General features: G+C 39.1%; 1 protein-coding gene across 3 annotated transcripts in view; it reads right to left on the minus strand.

Annotated features, from left to right (window-relative positions):
- trps1 (trichorhinophalangeal syndrome I) overlaps nt 1-7,077 on the minus strand; it is a 65,464-nt gene extending 58,387 nt beyond the window's left edge. For 2 of the 3 annotated variants that reach the window (XM_077743815.1, XM_077743813.1), the window contains exon 1: nt 6,212-6,371. The gene's annotated coding sequence lies outside the window, so the exon portion shown is untranslated. Of the gene's footprint in view, nt 1-6,211; nt 6,372-6,641 lie in introns of those variants that run through there. The other variant, XM_077743814.1, reaches the window with a different exon arrangement.
- Between the last annotated feature and the right edge of the window lie 2,033 nt (nt 7,078-9,110).

The raw sequence follows: 9,110 nt of genomic DNA on the forward strand, positions 1-9,110 counted from the left end.
TTGTCTCTCAGAGTCAAAGCCAAAATGTCAAACCGGACCAGAGGCAAGCCGAGAGGGTGCCGGATTCCTACTCAGTCATTCCCGCCACATGGGCCAGGCCCGAACGGGCCAAAGCCAGCTCCATTTGTGGGAAGCACACACACACACAAAAAAAGAAAAAGCCTCTGTTTGTCGTTTGGTTTCCAAACTACAATTAGCCTGGACAACATAAAACGCCTGCTCCTTGTTTTGTAGACAGAACCGCTGACCTGCCCATTTTACAGAGAAGAGGACAAAGACTACTTTGAAACAGTCGCCAGATGTTTTTTTGCTCGACGACAACGCTAATGGGGTTGACTTTGTGAGTGTGAGTGTGTGTGTGTATGAGCAGTGATGTCAAAAGCAGCTGAAATAAGTCCCTTTCCTCAGCAGGTACCACACTGAAACCACCTGTATAGCCTTTAAGGTCCTAAAACATGTGCACTCAACCTAAGTTAACTCACTGTTCTCCAATGACCACTCCATTTGAACTGGGAAGATGTAAAGACAAAAAAGACCAGATTTCCCAGTCCAAGTGGACGTTCATGGTCGATGGTAGCCTATGATAGTACAAATAGTCCAATATAAAACTGTTACCTAGCCATAGCTATACGTATGTCACTGTTAAGTGACTGTTATTGTTCTCAAAATATGCCGATACCAATCTGAGACCACCCATATTGTTAGAAAAATACGTGTAATGTAAATGTAGAAAATAGGGCCAAATATAACATAGGAGTACATGATAAATCACTTGGAGTAAAGTCAAGAAAATCTTTGTTATTGCCATTAGTTTCTAAAAAGATGTCGTAAAACTCAGCAGACAAATTGGCCTATTGATTCACAGCTTCTAAACCACAATACATCGAATCCCATCATGTCACCAAATCATCTACTATCCAATAGTCCAAAAATAATGATCAATACCAAATTTCCATTTCATCTCTATTAGCTCCATATCTTTATTACCAACAAAAGTATGTATATCTACCCTACCAGTTCAGGTTAAATAAAGCATTGCCTTAAGCCTACCAAGAATAACTAACAATTGAATAAAAACACGGCAGCAGCATAAAAGAAGCTTTAACCAACAGGAAACAACAAAGACAAGCAATTATCAGACCTTGAAACGGAACGCCTGATCCCACAAGCTGCTACAAGTCTTGTCGGCTGTACCTGCGTTAAAACAAACACATGCATCTACAATAGCAACACCCGAATGAAATTCTGCCCTGGAAAAGGGGAAAAAGAATCAGAGTACTTTCCCCAAACATCACCCTTTTTTGTGTGTTCCAACAAAAAGAAACTTACAACTTCGATCACATCCAGGCCACTTAGGCTCCGGTCACATTTTCCAAAGCTAATTTCACTGTCTCACGGCTTAATGTGGGGAAAAAAACCCAGAGGAAATTACCGTCAAGGGCCTGCGCTCATGGGAAAAGCGTTGAGTCCCGTAATACCAAATCATAACACCAATGAATATCTTAATTGTGTGATGATGACTTTAAATGACAGTACAGGATTTGACACTATGCAGACTATGGCTATTTTCAGGCTGAGGGACCAGACACATTAAAAAAAAAAAAACAGATTAAAAACACACGCTAATGTAATGTATTCAAAGAGAGAAATTTGCCGACGAAATGTGTGCCGGATTAACAGTCAATAAACGAATGTGCAAGCCTTTCGTCGGAGAATGGCTGGCTTAGTTGATGTTGACGCCGGATCCGTTTAGTATTCTTACGCACTGCATGAGTAATATTTATTTTAATTAAATGGATTTAACTCTTTGACTGCCGTTCAAGGTGATGAATTGGATGTTTAAAATCACAGGTAAGGATGCAAAAGGGCCATATGATTGGATGTCTATCTTTATCCAATCTATTTTCCAATGTTATTCCTTGTGAGCCATACAACGGATTTAAAAGTCAAAATACATATATGTAAATGAGTGCCTCATCAATTTTTTTGTAATTTCACCACTTTTAAAGTGGAAAAAAATGAGTATTTTTACAAATATTCTCATGCTGTTGCTAATCAATGAGAAGATGCATTCCAGAAAAGTCTACTGCAAAAAAAATGAAGATTAAAGCAGTTCTAGATGTAATATTTCAGTTATGTCATCAGCGGTTTCCATATTTTAGCTGACAGGTTAGCAAAGAGCCAGATGCCCTCATCAAAAGAGCCACATGTGGCTTCCGAGCCATAGGTCCCTACCTAAAGGTTTGCATCCAATCATGGCTTATGAAGCAAAAGGTCATTTAAGCAAATATTAGTCTGGTTTTAATCAAAATAGTATTTTATATGTTTGTCTATTGGATCAAAATTTGGGGAGACAAACTTGAGTCCATAAAAACAAGATGTCGCTTTTTTGTACAACTAACTTTGTATAACAGTTCAGGAAAAAAAATTTCAAGACATTTTTATCCCATTTGTCTTCACCTAGCACTTTTAAACGCCCAAATCCACTCACCTGTCACTTTTTCAATGTCATGACAGGAGGATTTTTCCACTATGTGATCAAAGTAAGGCAGAAAAAAGGTTTTAAAAAAAATATTAATAATTCTTTCATTAAGAACATGTTTTTCCATTGACAGGAAAAGTCTCAACTAAGCCAGAGGACGCCATCCTCAGTAACTTTTGGTATTCTTAGCATTTAGGCTGCACCCCACAAAAAAAGAAGCCAGACAACCTCAAATCACTGCACTTGTTATGGGCTGATCTACTACTACACAGCAACCAGAGTCAAAAACTGTACGCCTTGTAAAACTTGTTGTAACAATTGTGTCCTCCTAGTATGCGCTAGCGACAAAACTATAAGCCAGATGTCTCACCCCGAAAAAAAATCTAAAAATAAACCAACTGAAACAAAGGACTTTGCAAAGTACATTGTTCAAGTCAATCATGATCATCACTTTAACAAAACATGGCCTTTTTGTTATGGTTACAGTAAACAAATAGGACTTAATTCACAGACAACTGTGAATATTAAGGAAGACCAATTAGATTCTTCAAGGAAATGTTTCTTTTTAAAAGCTTCAAAATGTCATCCAAGTACGATGATGATAAAAATACATCAATTAGTTTGGTCTAGACGGGATAAAAAATATATGTATACATTTTAAAATTCTCCAGAGAGCCTGTACCAAAAAAAACACAAAGTTCTAATACTAAAACTTAAAGGAAATTGTAAAAAAAAAAAAAATAATTAAATAAAAAACTAGAAGATATTTGTTTAAGGTCTCCAAAGGTACTTGAAAAATACGCAAAAAGAACAAGTGTACAATATTGACTGTTTCAAAGCCAAATTAATAGTAAAAAAACAACTAATTTATTTGCCTCTCACGATGAATATGCATCTCAAAGTATAAACTGTAGTAAAAATGTGATTAATATTGTGATGATACATTTGATCATGACCATTCGACCACTAGAATCCTAATGTCAAACACAAATTATACAAGGATGGATGTCACTATATCTCTTTTCAAAATAGAGCTAAATTTCTTCCTCATTAACACGACTTTATCTTTTTATATGACAATACAGAAGAGCATCACCCGTTTTGTGTCAGACTTTTAAAAAAACTCAAAAAACCCTTGCTGGAAACTTTGAAAGAACTTGTACATAAATGCCAAACTAGTTTAAATACATACTGTCAAATGCGAATTACCTAGTGTGGTAGTTCGTGAAGCTCCCCGGGATCGTGGTCACCAGCGTTTAGCCTCAAAAAGTTCCACGGGCCAGGAGTAATGTCTACTTTCGCCAAAGTCGGTCCTGCCCCCGTAACGGCGCGCTGCTCGGAAGCGACCAAAGACAAACGCGCGGCAGCCCGCAAAATCACTACAGTTGTTCCTGCGTGTCGTACAGCGCGTCAAAGCGTCAATAAAACGACGGCGAGATGCATTCCGGCACTGAAGACTTTCCCCGCCTCGTTCCCGAGTCCGAAACCCGGCTTGGTTTTTCTCCCACGCGACCAGAAAACTTTCTCCAGTTGTACCGCAGAGGCTTCACATCTTGCAGCCATATGAGTAATCCGTGGTTGTCTCCACACACACACACACACACACACACACCAAAGTACTGTGTTCTCCTCCCCACACACACACTCACACACACATACGGGAAAGCGTTTTATAAGCAGACGTTCTATTTAAGAGGTCGTCAACTGGTTTGAGGTTTAATAGTGGCTTCGAACAAGGCCGTCAGACAATAATATCCAGTGTCTGGAAGGAAAAGGAGTAATAGTTAAGATTATATGGAGATATTTTCAGGGTGGGGGGTTTCTTTCACCTGGATGCTGTGAATTATGACAAAAAAAAGGTTGAGCTAAAGTTGACCAAGTCCATTCAAAATGAAGTTGACTGTGAAAAGAGTATAGGGAAGAATGGAGTCTGTAGTCTAGTTCATTTTATTTTGAGTACATCAATAAAGTTACTGAAGTTAAATGCTGTATTGTATTAGATTTTGACTTGGTATGAGAGTTGTTTTTTTTAACATTGATCTGAACTACATGGGAGGTTTAAGATGCATGTGCATACTGTCAAAAAGTTAGTCATTCAATCTAGCTTTAGTTTAAGGAAAATAGCAATAAAATATTAGCTTTTAAATGAAAATGCTTATTTTTGTTTGTTTTTGCAAGTTTTGCAAGACAATTAAACTATACAAGGATACCCCAAAGATGCGTATTGACGTTTTTTGCGGGCTACCAACCAAAAACTGACATTTTTTTAATGTTTTCATCAGCCACATTTCTGTACTAATTTTTTAATGATGAAACATGCTGAAAAGCACTTGGAATTCTTTTCAGCACCAATTTTCAGTAATTGGACTTTTTTAAAGGATTAAATTACGGAACTCAACTTTTCCAACTTATTTGTTTCATTGCTGGCCCACCAAAAGTGACATTTATTAAGATAAAAATATTTACAATGAACACTCTTGGTACTACTGAAGGTTTTACAGATGCTGACATACTTTTCAACCCTAAAGCGGTACAATTTCTCATGGCCACTAACAGGTGGATAAAAAATGGTTCCAAATAGGATTTTTGTTTATATGTTTTGGGCTGGGGAAGCTCAAAAATGTGGTTGATACACATTTTTTCAAAAATTATGATTCTTGGGATTTTTTTTCTGGCTTTAAAACAGTTATAAATTTCTTTACAACTCAGCAGATTTACCTTTCAGATATGTCATCATTGTGCAGCCCAAATATCAAAAACACTTTCAATTCCCATTGATTTTTGCATAAAATAAAGGTATTGACCATAATTTTTCATTCAAAACCACTGCCTAATTCTCCTATTCATCCAGATTTGACCTCCTGAACCAGCCAAAACTTTTTTCCACAACTCCGTCGCTGAAAACCCCAAAAAAGAACATTTAAATTCTCCTCAAAAATCCCACACGTCAATAAAAACATACTTTTTCTAGTCAATGCGACCACACATTTTAAGACAAGGCCTCACTATCCTTTCAGGGTCACCGTGGGGTACAGTAAGCGTTTGATGAAACATCTACACATTATATATAGCAGGCATAAAAGTGGGTACACATGAGCAATTTAGTTTGTCTTTTTTTTAAAGAGAGGGTTAAGCGGTTGCTGGAGAACCGTGGAAGGTCTGTTTTAAAAAAGCTTTCCTCGCAGTGTGTGCCTCATTGTGCTGCCTTCGCATACTCGGCTCTCCCCACGGAGTTGTCATGCCTACCCGGGTTCCCTTATCTCAAAGGAACATCACACTTTCCGACCACAAGACGGGAAAAGGAAGGGGGTTAGTGAAGGTGGTATTAAGTAGTAAGAATGGTTTGATTGCAAATAAAATGAATACATATAGAAGTATGAGCTCATGTGGGGATCTTTCATGCAAACTTGCAGCCTTTCAGGCCTGGAATAAGTTTCACTTTCAAGCTGATAAGGGAAGTAATGGGAGGGGGTGGGGGGCGTCAACTTACTACCACGCGCCCCCCAAACAATGAAAGAGGTGCAAAAAAACAAGTGCTTTGATCCGTGAACGCACCATTTCCAACACTTTAGGGCGACTTGAAGCGCACGAGAAAAAGTTATCAATGAATGAAAGCAAAGTAAACAACGTGCACGCCGGGGGATGGAAATCAATGCTAACAAGCACTTGAAGGGAAACACTGAGCGATAAGAAAACGACAAGGACAACAACAACAGCAACATCTCCTACTTGTCAGGCAACCGCAACCGCGTCTCGTCTGGTCTCGCCACGGGCTTCCCGGTTCACTTTGGCGGTCGAGCGATAGTAGCCAGAGTCGTACCCCCTCCTTCCGATCCAGGAGCCCCCTTCGATCGCGCACTTTGTATTGCTGTCCCGAGCTAAAATGCGAGCTGCCATGTGAATTCAAAGCTCTTCCCTTCCCCTTCCTCCCCCCTCCTGCCTCCCTCCCTCGCTCTCTCTCTTTTTCTGACTTCCCTCCCTCATCCAGCAGCTCGCCGTTAGTTACATAAGTCGTCAAGCGATCGCCGGTTGTCGTGAAAGCTCCTAACGCTGAGATTTCCCCGAGTCTGGATCGCTCACCCGATTTCACCGCTGCGAGCCTCCGATCTCCTCCCTTGACTATTTTTACGCGATCGCGGCATTTTGACGTGTTTCTTACCTGTTGATCCGAAGGGAAAAAAGAAAAACAAAAATCATTAGCTTCTTTCTAGCTTCGTGCTAAAGATGGAGGCTCCCCTCAAGAGGGAAGAAGCCAAGATGGGGCGAAAAAAAGGCTGTTTGGTCACAGTTTTTGGTGGGTTTACATCTTGTTTTGATGCTGGCGTGCTGGGCGACTTGTTGTTTTGGTTCTAGTGTTTATTTTTATGGTGAGTTTGAAGACGGTAGGACATCGCAGTTAAACTGGCTAAGGGGGACCACTATCCTTGTTACCCGGCGATCGAGACAAAAGAGGAGGTGCTCCTGGTTTTTGTTGTTGTTGTTATTTTTAGTTCGGAGTAAAGATGTCGCTTTTGCAGTGACAGGACATCTCTGCGTTTTTTTTTTCACAACGGGGAGACACAGCTGCAGCTCTATTAATATCAACAAGGAGGCATCAGAAGACGGACTCTTAAAGTGACACGCACACCCGTGTATGGGACCCTCGAAGAATCACGACTGGACCATCTTAAAGTGACAGGCCCCCCCAAGACAAACGCCTTGCCCCATTCAAGTCCACCTAAATCACTGTCAGAACTAATGCATTCATTCTTATAAAACACAGATCCAGGTCAATCAACCCAAAAGAAGCACAAATTTAACCTAAATTTAAGTTCACCCTCATAAAAAAGCTGACCCTTGACCCTGCACAGGGCAAATGTTTCATCCATTATCCGGACCACTTGGGTTGTGGGGGGTGCTGGAGCTTATCTCAACTAACTGTGGGCACCAGGCAGGGGACACCGTAAATTGCCAATAAAAAGTTAAGGATACATGCATGCACAATATTACAAATATGTGAATAAACTTATGAGTGATTCAATTGAAGTATCTTGCATTGATACATGTTAGTTTAGTTTTTTTTTAAACCAACTTCATATGGTTTAGTTCAGGATTATACGTAATAACGCAAAAAAAGGTCAAAACTGCCAGAACATCTTAAAGTAGAAGATTAAAAAATATATCTATATAGCCACATAAAAATGGTGTCATCAAAACACAAGATAAACTCATGTAAAAACTGTTGAGTGAGAATCTCACCCCTCAAATCTCAACCTCAGGCAATATAACTATATAAAAGTGTGTATAATTGGAGCCAAACAGTTTCCCCCGAACGCTGATCAGAGAGCAAGCGGTATAAATATTAATGAATCTTATCTACTATCGCTAAGCACATAACCAGCGGGCAAATGGGCCAGTGTGAAGAAAATATTCATCGGTAAATGGATTTAGGCAAGGACAAAGAATAGAAGATAAGATAATACTGTTATAACTCTATCAATACTAGCTATTTAATCACGTGTCCTTCTAATGTGACGTTTAAAAAAGTGTGGCGTGCATCTTACAATTTTAGTTTCTAGTGTAGTAACAGAGTTTTGTGCCTTATAGGCATGCATTCTATCTACATTGCATTGATTTGGATGTACTAATCCAGTAGGAAAGACACCTGACTCATATTTGTATAAAGCGTACGGGTTGATTTACTTTTCATAGTATTTATTCCTCAGGCAATTTTAAATGCAAGGCCCGAATAACATTTCCTATTTAAAAACAGATGAGTGATGTTTAGTCATGGGAAGTGACCGAGTAAAAATAACTTGTTTCTCTAGGCTACATGAGTACATTAACAATATTACATAACATATATTTCCTATTGTTCTAATAAACTGAGTTTAGACGTCCAAAGCAGGTCTGTCGGTAAACAATTCCTGTCACCCGCAAAAAAATAACATTGCGGCTCCATCACGTAATTGTGTTTGTTTATTTCTTTGTCACTAATCTTTGCATCGCATGCACAACTTTGGACAAAGTGGCAGCGTGGCGTAAAAAAGCGGACAATGCGTCCTTTTCCAGGCTGAGTCAACAATAATATACTTTTATCTTGCGTCCATTAGAGCATGTCTTCACAATCAAGGAACACCCAAATTGGCTCGCTCCGCTATGTTAATCAGGCTCAAAGTTGGTCATGCGATAGACAAGCCTCTGCTCTAGCTGTTAAATTCAATTCAATACACTGTAGTTAGTTAATCAGCACTAATATAACACAAACCTCAAGAGTAGACACACAGGGCCAAAAGAAAATAAAGTACTACCTCGAAATACGAGCAATTCGACATACGAGTAAAATTTCGGGCAAATATTTACCTTGGGATACGACACAAGTACTATTAAACCACTAGTTGTTTGTTACTTTGGTAATAGATGGCGAATTAGAACAAAAAAACATTTTTTCCAATCCAATATCATGTTTTTGGTATTTTTTCAGAAGTTGGAATGAATTAATTTGTTTTTAGTTCATTTCAATGGGAAATATTTGTTTGATTTACAAGAATATCGACGTATGAGCTCAGTCCCAGGACAAATTAAGCTCGTATCTTAAAAGGTACCACGGTACTGCAATTCTACACTGCCAGACAAGTGAACCACTACA

Source organism: Stigmatopora nigra, chromosome 21 (assembly GCF_051989575.1).
Source record: "Stigmatopora nigra isolate UIUO_SnigA chromosome 21, RoL_Snig_1.1, whole genome shotgun sequence".
Classification (NCBI taxonomy): domain Eukaryota; kingdom Metazoa; phylum Chordata; class Actinopteri; order Syngnathiformes; family Syngnathidae; genus Stigmatopora; species Stigmatopora nigra.